Source organism: Lissotriton vulgaris, chromosome 8 (assembly GCF_964263255.1).
Source record: "Lissotriton vulgaris chromosome 8, aLisVul1.2, whole genome shotgun sequence".
NCBI lineage: Eukaryota > Metazoa > Chordata > Amphibia > Caudata > Salamandridae > Lissotriton > Lissotriton vulgaris.
In genome coordinates this window covers 207,915,276-207,934,229 of record NC_141696.1, presented here as the reverse complement: position 1 = coordinate 207,934,229, position 18,954 = coordinate 207,915,276, and the positions used below count along the sequence as shown (strand labels likewise).

Below are 18,954 nucleotides of genomic sequence, written 5' to 3'. Positions count from 1 at the left end.
CTGTATTTAATGTTTGATATTCTGTCTTCTTTTATTGTCCTGGTAAAAATTGTAAATGGTCGACGATAGAGTTAAATTGATGATTGTCATTTATGATGAAATATTTCGAATTAAGACGTATGAACCTAAACGTTTTATCACTGAATCTGCGTGGTTTGAATCACCCGGTGAAGAGAGCAAAAATTTTGGATGATTGTAAAAGCCTTTCTGGCAATTTAGTATTATTACAAGAAACCAAAATATCATATAAAGAATCTCTACTCTTGCGAAAGGAGTGGTTCCTTGATGTTGTGTGCTCTGAGGCCTTTGGTAAGAAGAATGGGGTGGTGACTATGATTTCCCAAAATTCGGGATTGACTGTTGTTACTGCGAAACATGATTCGGAGAGTAGATGATTGCTATCTCGCTTATCTAAAGGTTCTCTTGATATTTATGTTATGAATATTTATGCACCTACTAGTGATGATCCATCTTTTTGGCGTTCTATTTCGAAAAAGCTTTCAGATGTTCCTCATAATGGTAATTTGATTGTTGGAGGGGACTTTAATCTCCCAATGGATCCTATTTTGGATAGACACTCTGCTTTTAAATTTCGTCCCCCTAGGGCTCATAAACAGATGACTAATATGTGTTCCTCCACTAATCTTACTGATATGTGGCGATTACATAACCCCACTGGTAGCGACTTCACTTTTTTCTCTTCTCCTCACTCTAGTTTTTCTCGTATTGATTATCTTCTAGTTCACTCAGCCCTTCTAAAATACTTGTTGTCCCCCCTTATTCCTCCTATTCTTGTCTCTGAACATGCTGCCGTGTCCTTTACACTCCTCAATTTTGCTGAACGTAGGGAGTCTCGCACTGGGTGTTTGAATTCAGAGATCCTGTATGATCAAAGTCAAGTTGAGTTACTTAACGAAGATAGTGATACTTTTTTCTTTAAAAATGAGTCCTCGGCCAGTTCCCCAGGTGTGTTATGGGATGCTTTTAAATGCACGATTAGGGGACAGATTATTAATAAAATGGCCAAAAGGAATGCTGATATTAATAAAGAGATTGCTGATTTAGCAGATAACATTAAGCAGAAAGAAGCCCTCTATAGGAATTCTAAGGATAGAATGCTTTTACAAGATATCAAAAATCTAAAATATTCATACAATTTTATTGTAACTAAGAAAGCTCACATTGGTGTCCAGGCGCAGAAGTCCAAACGGCTACTCCCAAACAATCGGGCAGGTAAGGTTTTGGCGGCAACGTTAAAGTTTCAAGAGTCTAATATCAAATCAACACAGATATCTTGTATCACCGATAGCTCTGGTACTAGGAAATTTCAAACTAAGGAAATCCTTGAGGTCTTTTGTGAGTATTATAGTAAATTATACACTCCTGAAAGTTGGGAGGTCCGATTACATCAGAGGAAATTATTCATGCTATTAAATTCACTCGCTCAGGGAAAGTCCTGGGTCCAGATGGGTTTTATAAGACCTTTCTTCCATCTTTTGTATCTCGCCTCAAAGATGTTTTCGATAGCTTTATTTCATCAGGCTCGGTTTTTGGTTCTGCGGCGGAGGCTATCATTGTAGTAATCCCGAAGGAGGGTAAAGACCATTTGGATCCTAAGAATTTTCGCCCCATATCTCTTCTCAATATGGAAGCAAAACCTTTTGCCAAAATTCTGGCCAAATGTTTGTAATCATATATTCTGTTACTTTTCCATCCATCACAGACTGGTTTTGTTAAAGGTAGATTGGCTAGGGATAATATTCGAACATTTTGTCATATCCTGGGAAAAGCAAAATGATCTAACCTTCCTGCTGCGGCTCCTGCCCTTGATGACGAAAAGGCTTTTGATAAGGTCTTTTGGCCTTTTTTACATTCAGTACTTCGAGCACACAATCTTGGGGATTCCTTTATTAATATGATAAAGTCTTTATATGCACATCCTAGGGCAAATATTAGAGTTAACTGAGCTACTTCTTCTTTTTTTTTATCTTTGTCAGGGTACTAGACAAGGGTGCTCATTATCGCCTCTTTTGTTTTTGTTATCAATTGAACCCTCTTCTTCAGCTACTTAATCTTCATCAAGATATTAAAGGTTTTCGATTTGGCTCAAACTATATCAAAACAGCTGCTTACGCAGATGATGTGCTCATTTTCCCTGATGATATAGCTACTGCAATTCCTGCTATTTCTGAGACTATTAATCTTTTTTCTAGTGTTTCTGGTTACACTCTCAATAAGGATAAAACAGAGATGTTTTCGAGGGCACATGGGGAATGCTGGCTTTAAATGGCAATCAAAACAGATGAAATATTTGAGAATTTAGTTTCGCAGTACTCTAACAGACACACTCTCGTTTAACGAAGCTCAAACTTTACTTAAGATTCGTCAACTTCTGGATAATTGGTCTCCTAAATATATCTCATGGTTGGAACGTCTTCAAACATTAAAAATGATGATAACGCCCATTATTAACTTTGTGTCTTCAATGCTTCCTATTAAGTTGTCTTCGTCTTTTTTTCATGCGATTGATTCCCTCATTTCAAAGTTCTTCTGGAGTGATAAGAGAGCCAGAATAGCCCATAAACATTTGAGGAAACCTTATGACATGGGAGGTTGCAATTTTCCTGATTGGTATAGATATCAAGTGGCTTTCTTGGCCTCCCAAGGGGCTCTTTGGTTGTCTACAGAATCTCGTCATACTCCGGCATGGGTGTTTATTGAGCGAGAATTATCTTTTCATCTACCTTCCTCCTCTTTTTTAACTATGTCCACATTATCTATTCCTTTTTCTCGGGCTATCATTTTAGACACCATTGCTGCAGTGAAAGCTATTGATAAGAAATTAACTGAACCAATTCATAAGCCTAGGTGGTCTTCTTTGTGGCGCAACCCTAAAATTAAAATAGACATTGACTCGACCTTGGTGACCTACTGGGCTAGCAAGGGTATCACGTTAGTTCATCATCTTTATGATTCACACCATGATCCATTACCATTTTCTTCCTTAGCTCAGCAGTTTTCTCTTACTAATTTAGAATTTTATACATTTTTGAAAGTCAAAGTTGCTCTTGCTAAGGTTCATCTTGATCCAATTTCTCTTTCCATCTCTCTTCTATCTATGTGGTCCAAATCGAGGCACGTGGCTTCAAAGATATGTAAATTTTTATCTTCCACCCCGCCCGTGTTACACAACAGAAATGGTTACATCATTTTGACCATGACCTTTTTAAACATATCTCCTCAGAAACTTGGCAAATTATTGGGAGATTTTCTCTTCCTAATAAGATTGCCTCCTCTCTAATTCAGTCTACATTTTTTTCTCTCAATTTACTACATTGGACTCTGGTACGCCTACACTCTCAATCGTAAAGACAATGATCTTTGTTGGAGTTGCAACTTCACTGCTGGTACATATCAACATATGTTTTTTGAGTGTTCTTTACTCCAACCTTTCTGGGAATTGGTTCATAAATATCTCATGTTAATATTTAACATTCAGTTTCAGCTCTCCTTTCCACTAAAGTTGTTGGGCCCATGGGCGTCACTTCTACCACTGCCATTGGATTCTTTAGATATGCAAATATTAGACCTGTTGTTGACAATTGCGGTGAAAATTGTTCTTACAGAATGGAAGACATTTGGGTCTATATCCTATCATATATGGTGGGCTGGGGTATCTTTTCTACGAGTGGCTCATACCTCTGTGGAAGAGAATCACTTTTCTCCTTCTATTTCTAGTGAGGTTTGGAGATCTTTGGATAGATATGTGGACTTAGCCTCAAAGGGGTTGGTAGAACAATATCCCTTTGTGTTGCCTCTTTAATTTTTTTTTTAAGGAGACTCACTCTCACTCTTTTCTCTTTTGCTTTCTTTTCTCTTTCCTCTTTCTCTCTTTTTCCTTCTTTCCTCCGTTCTTTCTATTTTTTCTTTTCGATTAATTCTTATCAAGTGATACATCTGGCTTTTTAATATGGTTCCTCTATGATATTGTTTTTTGCAACATGCTTTTTCCAATGTTCATAGGAGCTATATATGACAGTATTGCAACTGAGTTTTGTATGATTCTCTGTCAGTGTATTACTTTTTATTGTATTTAACTACTTATATGTCCTTTTTAAATTAATAAAGATATTCAAACAAAAATATATATATATATATATATATATCATGTACGGAGATAAAAGAAAAATGTCATTCATTAAAAGAATTAATAATTTTTTCAAGAAAGATAAAGCAATTGAAACAAGAGAAGGGATTATTATTCCACCACCAAATACGCCTGCATCATACATGATGGTCGAAAGGGGCTATCACACTTGTGTGTGGTTAGAAAATTGGATGGAGTACACAAAAGATGATGGTGTTTTAGCATTTCCAGAAAATGGTACGTTTAATGGCAGAGTTTTGTACAATTTGAGAACTCGCACGAATGAATTAGATCCCAGACCTAGATTAACGCAGTATGAGGCATTGGAGGAATGGGAAACTGAGGCTTTTGAGCAAGATAGACCCAGAAGTAACAGGAATTAGAGTAAGTTCTATCCCAGATTTTCAAAAGAGACAAGAGACAAACAAATGAAACAATGGAGACAGTCCATTTTAGTGGAAGGATTATATCCTGTATTAACTTTAGAAGAACCCACTAGAAGTAAAAGGACTGAGAAAACGAAACATTTAATGACTAGTGGTGAATCGGATGATGATTATTTGGAAGATTTATTAATGAAAAATCCACCACCTTATAATGAGAAGACAAGCACAGTTAATCCAAATGCTCCGTTCCTGAAACCACCTCTGATTCCGCAAGTGGTACATGAGACTTTGTTAGAAAAAGTACGACAAGACAGGGAAAGAGAAGCATTAAATAAACAAAGAAGTGAGTTGATTCAGAAAATGTCTCAATTGAATATGAGTCCTGAAGCCTTGACAATTCCAGTAACCATTAGCCCAGTTGTTCCTCTGAATGGAGATAAACAACCTAGTCCTAAAAATAACGTATTAACTACACCTGTAGTACAGCCTAGGAAAGAACCCTTAATAATTGATGATCAAGCGAGTGAATGTGAGTCAGTGATTTCCCTGATGGATTTGCCAATAAGAGAGCCAGTGAGTGACTCGGTCAGGAAAACCACTCCTATAAATTCTAGGGAAGTACAAATGGAGACATCCTCAGGTACAAGAAGTGCCACAGTAGTAACCCCAGAAGAAATAGAGAGATGGACACGAGAAATAGAGAAACCAAAGTCACAACCAAGGGTATTGGACCTATTCAAATTAAGAGTAGACATGATGGCTAGAAATGTGGGATTAGAACGATTAAATACATTCAGTGAAGATGAATTGTTGTTTATATGCAAAAGCATTACTAAAAATACAAGAGTGTTTCATGAAAAATTTATGGATATTGCATCTGATATGGGAATTGACGTTGGCAAACCTAAAGTGTTACAGAAACCATATTGATCTGAATTTTCTGACAAAGATTTGGAAAATATGAATGTGTCAAGTAGAAAGGTACAAATTAGGGAGCTTATGACATTATTGCAGAAATGTGGTGACATAGAAAAATGGAAAACTAGGTGGGCAAAGAAAAAAGAAGAAGCCCAATCAAAACAAATTGCATCCGAATATGTGTTAAAAGAAGCAAAAAAGATGGAAAGGTTATGTCCCATGAGACAGGTACCAGGTGGAGGTTATGTACATGTCCCATGGTCCCAACAGGATATTTTGTCATTCACAAATGATTTCCCAAAACTTCGCGAGAAACCTGTAGAGTGCTACAGACAAGTCGAGAGGTTTGTGAAGGTTTCGAAATGTCTTTTAAAAGATTTAGATGGATTATTTGACATTGTTGTTCCTGTAGATTTGTGGACAGAATGTAAAATTGCTATTGATTGGCCTAGTGATGAGTACCCTAGAGACCCAAAGACAGGAGCACCTTCTGATGAAGTCCTGAAAAAATACAACCAAGTAATACTCTACCTCAAAGGGAAGGAACCTGCAAAAGAAACTGATTGGACTAGAATAAATAGAACCACTCAGAATAAAGATGAATCTGTGCATGCATATTATGAAAGCTTGTTACAAGTATTCAAACAGTATAGTGGTTTGGAAAACATCGACATGAAAGACATGACGCATTTCATCTATTGGTTTGTGTCAGGATTAAGACCAGAAATTTCACAATGGATTAAAGATCATAAAATTTGCTGGCAGGCCAAGCCGATTGATGAAATTCTTAAATATGCAAAGTATTGTGAAGACGAACTTGACAATAAAAGAAAAGAATTAAAAGAAAAGGTAATGTGGGCACAAGTAAAATTAGCAGAGCAACAGGAACTCCAGTTAAGCCAAATGAATAATAATCAGACTCAAGGAGATGGAAATGGGGGCAAGCCCAGGGGAAAATTCCATAGGGAGGAGGCGAAAAAGAAGTTTTCTTGTCACAGGTGCGGGAAGTTGGGGCACTGGAAGAACGAGTATAAGGCTGTGCAAAACATTAATGTGCAAACTAATGATTTGAATCGACAGACGCAGAATGAGGTGCCATGGAAGCAACAGCAGTAGGTAATACAAACACCAGTTACCCCTTCCACCTATGCCAAATTTTAGGAGAAAGCACACCAGAGTGTGGATACCATAAATTGGGAGGGAAGTGAAAGGAGAGACACAGCAACATCACAATTTCTTTTGAATGATACGTTTTTCAGTGAGGTCACATACTGACGGTGCCTTAGATGGGAGGATGAGGAGTGCGTACTTGGCGTCTCCTTGCTGGTAGATCAGTCAGGTCCATACATGAAGGAAAGGTTGAAGGAAATTATGTCACCTTTCTATTGGACACTGGTGCTACCTGTTCTACTGTGAGAACAGCAGACGTTCCAAACCTACCCCTCTCAGGAGAAGCGATCCAAGTAGTATGTGTTTCCAATAAACAAATTAGTACCCCAGTTACAGAACCAATGGAAGTTAGAATAGGCAATTTTAAAGAAATGCACAGATTTGTTGTGTGTGATTCAAGTCCAGTGAGCCTGTTAGGCAGAGACTTGTTGTGCAAAATGAATTGCACCATCTTTTGCACCCCAAGTGGTGTTGAAATTCAGACCCCAGGTGAAGACGGTATCTATAAATTAATGTTAGCAAAACAAGAAACGGAGAAATACAAGTTAACTGTAGAAGATCTACCAGATGAATTACAGCATACAGTAAATTCCAATGAGTGGGATTTCACAGGAAAAGATGTAGGATTAATGGCAAATGTCGATCCAATAAAAGTGACGATAGAAGAAGGTGCAGTTTACCCAAATATTCGACAGTACAAAATGAGCCCAGAAATGAAAGCAGGCGTTGCAGCAGAAATAAAGCGTTTGGTTGAAACAGGCATTTTACAAGAAATAATGAGCAGTCCATGTAATTCACCCATAATTGGCATGAAGGAACCAAGGCCTAGATGTATCAAGCCTTTTGCGATTCCTTAAGGCCGAAATTCTGCGAATTTCGGCCTTAAGGAATCGCAAACGGACATTTTGCATTTTTTGAGATGTATGTGTGATTAGCAAAATAAGGAATCGCAATAAATTGCGATTCCTTATTTTGCATCAGCATTTAAGGAATCGCAAATGTGCGATTCCTTAAATGCCATGTATGAAGCTTTTTTTTTTAGCGAATTTAGGTTAAGGACTCGCAAATTAACATGAACTTCAGGTTCATGTTAATTTGCGAAATCCTTTAAAACAACAAAATAACACTATTTTGAAGGTGGCATGTGGCACACATACATGCCCATAGGGCATGTATGTGTGCCATATGCACACACATGTAAGTTTCAGGGGTGCAGCAGGGTGTCCATAAGACACCCCTGCACCCTTGAAATAATTCTCAAATTGCGAATAGCAAAATGCGAATTCGCAATTTGAGAATTACTGCACATTCATTCCTATGGGCCTCCTGGCCCATAGAAATGAATGGGAAAATTATTCCTTAATTGTGATTAGCAATTTGCTAATCGCAATTAAGGAATGTTAAGGAATCGCTAAAAAATAGAGAATTCCTACATACATACCATTTTGCACTTCTCTAATAGCGATTCCTTACCAATCGCTATTAGAGAAGTGCAAAACGATTTCTTGATACATCTACCCCCAAGTGGGAAGTATAGGGTCGTACAAGACCTCCGAAAAATTAATTACATTGTTGTCCTATGCTGTCTAGTTGTGCCAAATCCTGCAGTGATTCTGTTTCAGATACCGTGGGAGGCTGGATGGTTTACCGTGATAGATTTGTGTCACGCATTTTTCTCGATTCCATTGCACCCATATAGTACATTTCTTTTTTCTTTTGAATTCGACAGTCATGTGTACGTCTTCAACTGCGTTCCTCAGGGGTATACAGAGAGTCCATCGATTTTTCATCAGATTTTGAAAAAGTGCCTTGAGTCTTTGGTGCTGCCCGGACAGTCAGTCCTGGTCCAGTATATAGACGACCTTTTGGTGGTGTCTAAAACTCGAAATGACTGTGTTGTTGACACCATTGCCTTGCTGAATCATTTGGGTGAAGGAGGGTATAAAGAGTCACCTGAGAAATTACAATTTTGTACCACGTCAGTGAAATATCTGGGGCACCAGATAGAAAGAGGTGTCAAAAGTGTTACCTCAGAAAGAATCAGAATAATCAAAAACATGAATCTACCTCAAACTCAGACAGAGATCAGAATGTTTCTAGGAGTTGTAGGGTACTGCAGGCAATGGATTGTGGGATTTGCTGTCTTAGCAAAACTATTGATACAAATGACAAAGAAAAGAGCAAAAGACCCGGCGGAATGGGATGATGAAAGCATGACTGCTTTCTTGAAACTACGAGAATAACTGTGTACAGCTCCAGTATTAGGGATGTCTGACTATTCAACAGATTTAGCATTATTCTGTGATACACGAGATAATTGTGCACTTTCAGCTCTGACCCAAACTCACGGTCTGATGAGATGTCCTGTGGCATATTTTTCTTCCACACTAGACCCAGTGCCATCTGCATTGCCAGGATGTCTGAAAGCAGTAGCTTCAACCTGCATGAGCCTTGAGCAAAGCGAGTCCATTATTATGGGACATCCAGTGACAGTGTATGTTCCACATGCAGTTGTGATTTTGTTAACAAGGACTAAGACTCAGTACCTAACTCCTAGTCAGCTGACTAAGTATGAGCGAATCATTGTAGGTGCAGGAAATGTAACCATTGCCGGGTGTAATATTCTGAACCCAGCAACACGGCTACCTGATTCACACTTTGCAGATGTGAAGGGAGAAGTTGAACATGATTGTATCGACCTGACTGAATATAGTACAAAGCCACGTCCAGACATAAGAGAAGAGCCATTAATAAATTCCGAATATGAGCTGTTTGTAGATGGCTCATGCATGAGACATGAGGAAGGAGGTTTGAGTGCTGCCTATGCAGTATGCACTTTGGGGGGGTCCAGTTGAAGCATCCTATTTACCTGGAGTCAAGTCTGCACAAGTAGCTGAATTGGTTGCATTAACAAAAGCTTGCAAATTTGGGAAAAATTGGAAAGTAACCATTTACACTGATAGCCAGTATGGTTACGGGGTTGTGCACGACTTTGGCCAGCTCTCGATGTAAAGGGAGTTTCTGACTTCTTCAGGTACTCCTATTTCATTTCATAAAGCTTTAATCGGAACATTTAAAAACATGTTCATAAAAGCACATAAATTTACAAATACAAACAATTCATTGAACATTACATATTTCATTAAAGAAAACACATAATACAGAATATCCAGAGGGGGATGGAATAAATATTTAAAAATATTTAAATATTTTAAAAACACATACTTTTCCTGGCGCTAATAGCTTTAAGCAAGAATGTAGCAGTAAAAAAGCAAATGTCCGGATGATTCAAATTAAAAAGCAGTCTCATAGCATCCGTAGTAGTTCTGACTCCAAATCTGTTTAACATAGGCTTCAGGTAGAATTTCCGTAATTCCCTATACAATTCGCATGTTAATAAAAAGTGCTTAGTGCTCTGTTCCGTTTTATTATCACATTCACACGGGCCAATAGGGCGCTTTTTAACGTTAGGGCACGCAACAAGAAAATGTACTATACCCATCCTCATTCTGGTTAGTACAAACTGGTGCGAAACTTTGGTTACTTGTGACAAATACGGACTAAATCCAATAAATTCATTCATGCTATTGTACAGTACACATGTAGATAACTTAGAATCCTCCAAAAAATGCCTTTCATTACAATGATTCAGAAAAATTGTTTTCATATTTGATTTGGAGATATCCGAGACACTGTAGGGATCATTAATCACATTGGACCCGAAAATCTTTTGAGAACATTCGATAATATATTTAATCCAAGGGATCTTTAAGTGCTGGTCTAATGAAAGACAGTCCTCGATAATTGCTCTATCCAATGAGGTACCGTCGCTGAGCCAAATTGAGCGCCACAGTAATAGGGGCCTTAGCATGATCATGTCAGTTAGGGCTTGAATCCCTGTCTCCTTATGGACCAAGGAGTTGGAGGTGGAGTTGGGCAAACACAGGAGCCTTTTCAGGAAGATATTCTCCTCTACCTGAAGGCTCCTCGCAGGTGACACACCCCAGACGCCAGCCCCGTAAAGGGCTGCAGAAAGACATCTAGATTGATAGATTTTTAACATGTCTTTAATACGTCTATTCCCCAACTTCTTGGCAAACAAAAATACCCTGTTGGCACTCCTGATCATCTTTGTTCTGACAACTTTGTGTTCAGTGGCCCAGCTCCCATTATTGGAAAAAGTAATTCCCAAATAGCAAAAATGTTCAACTTTTTTAACCGATTCACCATCAATTAAATAATGGGTTTTACCTTTAATTTTGGTTTTTCCCGGCCCACACTTCATGACATATGTTTTAGACTTATTGATCACCAGTTTCCTGCTTTTGATGAATTGTACAAACAGTCCATCAAACGTTGTAGACCCAGGGGAGTCCTAGACAGTAACACTGCGTCATCCGCATAAAGTAGTACAGGTATATTAAGATTATTATTATGATTATTAACTCTGGGGGCATCTGCAGCGACTGTCTGCAGGACAGAATCAACCTCATTAATGAAGAGGGTAAAAAGCAGGGGCGCTAGAACGCACCCCTGTCTAATACCTCTTCCTATTCCAAACTTGGTTGTACATTCCCCATTAGGTCCATAACGGACACTGGTGCGGAGCTTTTCGTACAGGCGGGCAAGGAAATATATTATGCCTTCAGGTGCCCCCATTTCTAATAATTTGACCCATAAGATAGCGTGGTCTACCAAATCAAAAGCGCTACTTAGGTCAGCGAAACATAAATATAGCGACCCTTTTTTGGCCTGGGTGTATTTCCCTACCAGGAGCTCTAAATTCAGGCACTGTTCAATGGTGCCATGGCCTTTTCTAAAACCAAACTGGCAGTTACTTAAGATCTCATTGGTTTCTGCCCACTCCTCTAGTCTTACTAGGAGGACCCTACTCATAATTTTAACAGAAGAGTCCAGTAAGGATATTGGTCGGTAATTTTTTGCATCCCCCCGGTCACCTTTCTTATAAATGGGGATGATTATTGACTCTTCCCAGGTAGACGGTATTAAAAATGGTCAATATGTAAAATATTTGCTTGAAGCAATCCAATTGCCAAAAGAAGTGGCTGTGGTCAGGTGTGCCGAGAAGAGATGCCATGAAAAGTTTGTTCAGACAGTCATGGTTCAATGCGAAATTCAGTAACATAGCAGAAGCACATTGCCATAGATGTTTAATTTGTCAACAAATAAATCCTGGAAAGAAAACTGTATTGTTACCGGGAAAGATTGGGAAGGCAGAGGGTCCCTTTATACGATTACAGATTGATTTCATTCAGTTACCCCCTTGTCGAGGACTAAAATACATTCTTGTCATTGTCTGCCTATTTTCAAAATGGGTGGTAGCTTACCCAACACGTAGGAATGATAGCATCACTGTAGCCAAACTCCTACTCAGAGATCTCATGCCTAGGTTCGGTTTTCTAGTAACAATTTAATCAGACCAAGGCTGTCATTTTAATAATGAAATATTTGGCCTAATTTGTGAAGCATTCCACGCTAAACAAAAGCTGCACTGTGCATACCGCCCAGAGGCTTCTGGAGTGGTAGAACAACTGAATGGCACAATCAAGTCAAGATTGGGAAAGATGTATGAATCTACCTGATTAGAGTGACCAGATGCTTTACCTCATGTTCTGATGGGACTCAGAAGTATTCCAGACCGAAACACAAGCTTGAATACTCATGAAATACTAATGCCAACGAGCAATGAGGCAAGCATGGGTGCCAGGACACAAGCTGATAAATATATCTGATGATTTAGTACTGGAGTACTGCAAAGAACTGGCTGACCAAGTGCGTTCTATCTCTCACCAGGTTGGGGAAAATGCTGTCGCCAGACAAGCAACCCCAGCACATGACCTGAACCCAGGTGATTGGGTAGTTTTAAAGAAACACACTCGAAAATCTTGCCTTGCACCAAGGTGGGGAAAAACACATCAAGCAAATTTTGGTTACCACCACAGCTGTAAAGTGCGAAGGAGTTCCACACTGGATTCATGCCAGTCACACAAAAAGAGTGACTGAACCTGATGAAACTGAAGCTGAAGGTTATGCAGCTGAGGGGTCTCGAGATATTGATCCTGAAGTAGCTGAAGAGGAACAACCAAGCACCAGTCAAGATGATTGAATTCCAGTAGTTGACATACCTGCAGAATACGTGAGAACCAGAAGTCAGACTTATTTAGACAGTCAGAGTGATAGTGAGGACGAGATAGGTCTAGAAGAACGTACTCAGATTACAGAAATCCAAGCAGGTAGTAATTCTGAGGAGGACCAGTTAAGGAAAGAACAGAATACTCAGACAAATGACACTCCACCATGAACTCTTGAGTCGGAGGAGGGACAGATAGGTAATAGGGCGAGAGCTCAGGCAGAAGAAAATCAAGGGTTCGAAGAGCTTGAGCAGGACCAGATAGGTGTAGAAAAAAAGTGTTCAGGAAGAAGAAAGTGAAACAAATCAAAATCAAAGTCAAATTCAACAGACACCTGAACAAGACCAGATTGGTAACCAGGCGGAAGAAACCGAAATAAGACCTGGACCTAGTCAGACAGAGAGGAATACAGAGGATACTATTGAAATAGATGTGCCACAACTGAATGAAAATAAGCAAACACTGGAAGAAGGCCAGAGCACAGTGCCAGCTAAAAGGCTCAGAAAAGGAGACCAGTGGCCTAGGTTTGTCAAAAGACTGAGATTTTGTCTAAAGACAATAAATGAAAAACCAGAACAAGTAAATGAAATAACAAGTCGAACTGAACAATCTACAGTACAAACAAGAAGGAGAAGTCCACGACTGAAAAGGCTGAATAACAAATTCAGAGGCCCTGAAAGGACTTACGTTGTCCTTGAAGATTTCGAAAACTTAGAAATATGTGACGAAAGTGATGACGAATTGATTGTTGATCAGACCGACGGAGAAGTGAGACCCACTTGAAAAATTTCACAGGTTAAAAGACTGTGTAAAAGCTACAAAGAGGGGTTAAGTCTCCTTGGTCAGAAATGGCTGATCATACTGTGAATGGAAGACCGAAAAGAAACTGTTTGAAAACATGCTGTAGAATATGCACCTGTAGGATAGTGATAGTACTCGTAGGATGGTTAGGACTGACAATAGCTATTCCTTACATAATGAGTAGAGACATGAAGAATAATACTAATGAGCAACAAGCGATAGATACACCTAGAAGAATAGATAGACAAGAGAAAGCACTTAGCGTTATACAACAGAAGGTAGATTTAGTAGCATCAGATGAGGAAGGACTACATTATACTGGAATTAAAAACAGAACACACTTAAATGTATTTGCAAACCTATAAGTACACTATGTAGAAGCTATGGAAATAAAAGATTGCTATGTTTGTATGAAGTTACCTACTTCGGTAACCGAAGGCGTGACTTACCATCATTTACCACTAACATATGGTATTTCATATAGTATTTTAGCTAGTTTATTCTATAAGAAAGGACCTTTGCAGTATTATTATTCTAATTCAGATGTGATATTTTCTGAACTTCCTATACGTAGTAGCCTGAATCCTGTACATACTAAGAGTGATGTAACACGTTATATGGGTGAATACTTTCTAACTATAGGTACAATAGATATAGCTGAAGCACACAAGAATAATTTAAAATGCTTATTACATGAAAAAGAGAAGACATTTTTGAATATGGTTGAGAAAAGGAGAGAGAATATCCAAAGAAAGGCGAATGATAAGAATCATAGAATTCCTAAATGGGCTGAAAATATAGGGTTCATCCCAAATGGCAAGACTCATGCTGCTATGTTGCTGGATTTCAAAAAGAAAGGGAAACTTTGTTTCCACAGGGAAAGAACTAGGTATTATAAAAATACATTCATCTGTTCCAGTGAATGTGAACACAATTATAAGGTAATTGGGGGTTGGGGTTTCAAAGATGGAACTGAACCTGGGTTTCCTGGAATTTATTTTATATGCGGAAACAAGGCTTATTACAAACTGCCAGATCATTGGTATGGGAGCTGTTATTTTGAAATAGTATTCCCAAAGATATATCATGTAAACAAAATCACTGGAAACAATGAAGAAACTAATGGATTAATACGTAGCAAAAGAGCTAGCTTTGGAGAAATAGTAGGTGATATATTTAGTGCATTGATATCTACAGTGGGAGTGGCTCTGAATATGCAAGGAATTTGCAAATTATCAACAGTAGTGGATCGTTTATCGACTGATACTGCTGGAGGGTTCTTAATGGCCAATACCGAATTGGTTGCGATCAGATCAATGGTTTTACAAAATCGACTTGCTCTGGATACATTATCAGCAAAAGAGGGCAGAGTCTGTAGAATGTTGAAAGCGCAACATTGTTGCACTTACAAACCTGAAAAAAGTGTTGAAATTAAAAGGTATGTAAGAAATATTACTAATTTGGAAAAATAGCTTAAACTACTAGAGGTTGATAGTGCATGGAAGAGACTTACTGGTGGTCTCTCCTGTATAGGTAGTTGGTTGTCTAATGTAGGAAAAAGTTTTGTAGCTAGAATACTGATGCCAATGGTGGGAATAGGCCTACTAATTTTAGGGATAATGATTTGTTGCAAATGTCGTAAACACAGAAAACGTTATACAGTAAATGAAAGAGGAAAGAAAAGAAACTGCAATGAAATGGAACTTCAAGAATTAAATGGGAAAATATATAAGAAAATGAAAACCTTCCATTTAAATAATGAGAAAAATCCTAGAAGAAAGTTTGAAGAAATTGAGCTGGGTGAAATGTGAAAAGTTGGCATCTGTTTCATTAATTGGTGATGATATAAAATATCATCAAAGAGGGGATTGATGGAGCAAGGTTGCGTATGTAAAGCGACTTGCTTGTAATCAACCCTCTCTAATAACCTGTAATGTTCTAATCAACATGTTTTGTCCTATTAATATTGCTTTACATGACATATAGGTGAAGCTTGCATATGTGCTTTTACTAATAATAATCTGCTTGCATTAAAATGGCCGCTGCTACGCCGGTTTTCTTATTGGGCATGCGTCTGTCACACTCAAGTGACATGATGTACTTTCTGCTTTGGAGGGAATCTTTTGCTTCTGCGCACTAGAACTAAGATGGCTGCTCTGTGTTACAGCATGCATGAAGCTTGCACTGCTGCTTTTGCTAAGCTGTTCGTTCTGCTTAACTCTAACGCAATAGTTAAATATAAAATAATGGGAATAGAGTAGAGATAAGTGGTGTACAGTGCATTCATTTAGTCTTGTTCTAAAATTGTTTCTTTTCTATTCTTTCATGTAATCACGCTTCTGAGCCTGAAATGTACCCGATACTCCATTTTGAAACCAACTGCACTTCATATTGAAACCTTTGAGCCAGCGCACCAGAGTCTGAAAACCATCAAGTCCTGGCATTGAACGAGTGCCAGGGACAGTCTTGACCAAGATGCGTCTGGGAACTTCACCTCCTGAACTCTACAGAGGAAGCAAAATTGTTAAATGGACTACTTTGTAACCGACATTGATACATTCACTGCTGAGTGGATAAAACATACATGGGAAAATAAATTGATGGGCGGGAATGCAAATATTAAAATACATCGTAAAAGTTTCATTTTGGTATAGTGTGATGACCTCTCCTCATCCTTTATCCAATCAAAATTGGGGATCCTTACACTTGCAACATTGGGGTGTGGTACACTGACCTGGAAAATAGTATAACTAGGGTAGGCTTAGCTAGTTAATTTGTCCGACTTGTCCGAATAGCTGACCTGTCACTGACCCAACGCACTCAATAGGTGACCAAGAGCAGAGTTGTTGGAGGAGCACTCTGTCAGAAGATTCGATAACCCAATCGGGGTTCGGGAGCAAGGGTGTTGACGGAGCACTCTGTCAGAGAAATCGATAACCCAATCGGGGTTCTGGCTGTTAGCTGCAGAGAGGGAGTAACGCAGGTGTTGCAACTTTAACTGCGGGTGCCGGTCGTAAACTTTGGTGGTCCTGTCCTGATCCAATTTGCCTTTACCTATCCTGATTCTGATCTGCACCTGCTTGCCTTTATGGTGCCTGCACTTTCGGGGTTCTGTCCTTTAAACTGACCCATGGCCAGGGTTAGTTCTTCACACCATTTTAGGAAAATATTCAATGTGGGTATGTCATTGTACTGTTTCCTTCTCTTTTCCCACCCTAATGCCCAATACGTAAAGACTGCCTTATAAAATCTTTGCATATCTTCATCTTAATCGTTATCTCTCTAATAGAAAAATATTTGATGTGTAATATTTGGATTAAAACATTTAAGAAATTTAGATAAAGAGTTTAAACCTTTTCCCGAGTTTGTGATTATTATATGAGTGCAAATGTTATTATTCTACCTATTATTCTAACTCCTTTGATCCCTTAGGACTTTAGGTACCGATGACGAGGATTGGTAAGTCAATGGTATAAGTCCTAAATTAAATTTATAAATCACTGATTAGAGCAAGTGCACAGGTTATCTGATTAAACTCACGATAAGTTGTGTTGTTTTTATGGGCCCAGGTGAGTATGATAACCTGAGTAGGGTGACCTGCGCGCTCTATCACTGCTCTTTCGCGGCTCCTGTGGTGGGTGGGCGGGTGTTTGTGCCGCTGTTGCTGGGTTTGATGGGTCCTCCGGCTCCGCTGCAGAGACCCACACCGCCGCAGGGGCCTCGCGGGGGGAGGAGAGGCAACAAACGCGAGACCGGCAGGAGGGAACCAACAGAAATCCGGCAGCCTCCCACAGGAACCCGGTGAGTCACCTTCAGCTCACTCTGCTGCGCTATAGAAGTACTTCTCATTCATTCATTCATGCTGCAGCATTTACCTGCTTCCCCAACTGTTCTGTGGATTAAGCGATTGATACCATATTTCAGCGTCTATACACTGAGTCTACCTTTTTTTCATTATAGGAGCAATTGAAATCATCTCCTTCACAACATATCCTAGTAAAAAGGGATCTTCTAATTACACACCTAGAAGGTGAATCACAGGGCTCGAAGGTGACATGGCAGCCAGTATGAGCAAACCTGAGCTGTGGTTGCCTGTAGCAAGCTAGCCTTTATTAAAACTTGCTTCAGATCTCTCAAATGAAAAATCCAGGCCCAAAGGTACACAGTTCACCATTTGTTCCACTTTTCTAAACGGTAGAAAGAAACGAAATTAGAGTGCCATCTGTTGGCCTATTTAAAGTAGTGCAGGTTTAGAAGCAGAGGGAAAATCGCATACTGTAATTATTGTTGCAACAGCTATTTTTTTCTACAGAAGAAATCTTTACATTTCAAAAGACAGCAATTAACCCAGAGTACATCCATAACATCCCGAGCACATAATGAAATGACGTGAAGTATGTAAAACCAAAGCAGATATATCTTGTGCAATCGCTATAAACAGAAGGGAGCAATTTGTCCGATATTCACTCTTTTCTGTAACTCAGTTAACATTGAGAACATTTAGCTTATTGCATTTCCTGAGCAGAATGCGAGAAACAAGATGTCAGGTTAGTTTTTTTTCATTAGAATCCAGTACAAAAGTTTTAATGAGTTTACTGTAGCTATTTTACAGTCTAGTTTCCCAAACGTTCAAATGTGCAGGATTAGTCTTGAAGATGACCCAAGGACCTACTCACTAAGTCATTTTATAGTCATTTTCCGAATTCTTATATGCCTTTGTGAATTGTCCCTTAAGGTTCTTAAACTGGAATAAAATGGGAATACTCGGGGAATATTCCTATGCAATTAATACATATGGAAAGCAGTGTGCCCCCTTCGCACTCCTAATAATAGGGAAAACACAAAGAAATGTCAGAGTGTGTAAAAAATACTCCTTGCAGTACGACTTCTTGGACTTTGTGAATCAGCACCCAGTGTAATCAGAGATCCTGATTTTTGTCCTCGGCATCCATTTAACAAGTTATTGCCTTGTGGGTGTTGTAGTACCGGTTCCATTCAATTCAACTGAACTGATTAGAGTGTATTTCCAGATTGTCATGGAACCCTGTTTCTGTTACAGCTAGTAAAGTTTCAAAGTAGTTCACCCATACATTCTCCATCTAAACAGCATCCAGTAACCAAACTGGGGCCGTTCAAGGGATTTCTCTAGGAGTAGATCTTTAAAAAGGAATCCGAATGATACATTTTCCAGCCTATTTATATGCAAAATTGGGAGAAAAAAAGTTCAACAGATGTATAGGCAACTATAAATAGGCAATCTTGAGATATTTCAATTATACATCGTTTTCTAAACAAATCCCAAACTCTGCCAGGATTACATGTTGTTTTCTACTGAAGAAAGGGCTGAAAAACGAGTCAAATGTTGCATTGTGCACCACAA

At 38.9% G+C, this 18,954-nt stretch overlaps 1 protein-coding gene across 1 annotated transcript in view; it reads right to left on the bottom strand.

The window, feature by feature from the left end:
* LOC147696883 (cyclic nucleotide-binding domain-containing protein 2-like) overlaps positions 1 to 18,954 on the bottom strand; it is a 636,311-nt gene that overhangs the window by 561,544 nt on the left and 55,813 nt on the right. The gene's annotated exons all lie outside the window — the stretch shown is intronic.